Here is a 1,110-nt window from a genome sequence, read left to right on the forward strand (position 1 = left end):
GTCGCACTAACGGAGCGAATATTAAGAGTTAAGGAAAGAGATTCGTCTCGACTCCATGCTTTCATTTTCGTTGCAGTTTCGAATCGTCTATATATTTTCCTTAACATCGTTTATATTATATCGTTTCTTTTGATCCGATTTTCCGGCTTCTACAATCTTAACTCTTATTTCGCTTTCCATCTAAAGCGTTTGATCGGATTGAAGAACGATCTATAAAACCTGGTTTTGGAACCATGTTTGCGATTTGCTTTCTAGCACTTCCGCGAAACATTTGTAATTTATCTCATAAACGGTTTGCGTTTTGCTCTGTAGCACTACCGAAAAGCGTTTATTCATATACGATTCATACAAACCTGTTATGGTTTCATTCAAACGATGTTTGCGATTTGCTATATGCTTATCCGTGAAATGTTTCAATGTTTATTTCAAAACGAGTTTGCGATTTGCTTTATAGCCCTTCCGCGAAACGTTTCTTAATTGTTTCATAACGCTTTGCGGATTGCTTTCTAGCATTATCAAAATGTTATGAATCGTTTCAGTAACCGCTTTCTTAAGCGAGTTTGTGAAACATTTTAAGTCTATCCAAAATGATTTCTGCGAACGCTTTTAAGCGAGTTTGCAAAACGTTTTTTCTCAAGACTTATATCGATATGATTTGGTTCAAATACCAAAAATGAAAATCGATTTTAGACTATTATTTTTTTCTTAAAAATAATATGTTATTTGTTGATTGGAGTACTAATCCGTCTTCATGTTTTCTCTACAGAAAAATGACGAACGATAACAACACCCCCATTGATGTCACAACAACTCCACTCAACGTTGCAGCCACTGATGCAACTGTGACAACCGTTGGAAACATCACAGCGTCAACCGCTGCAGCAACAACAAGCACTATCCTCCCTGCGGGAAATGCTGCTGATGAAACCACTCGCTGTAGCCTATTCGGTGCTGATCTTTATCAGACGGGTTCAGTTTCAGCAACTGCAAGTGGTCCGGTGGCAGTTCAAACTCCTCCGGCTGTCCCTAGTGTGTTCACTCAAGGACTGATGCCAGACAAGTTTGATGGCAAATGCTTCAAAACGTGGCAGAAGAAGATGATGTTCTTCC

The sequence above is a fragment of the Brassica oleracea genome, chromosome C1 (assembly GCF_000695525.1).
Source record: "Brassica oleracea var. oleracea cultivar TO1000 chromosome C1, BOL, whole genome shotgun sequence".
NCBI classification, from domain to species: domain Eukaryota; kingdom Viridiplantae; phylum Streptophyta; class Magnoliopsida; order Brassicales; family Brassicaceae; genus Brassica; species Brassica oleracea.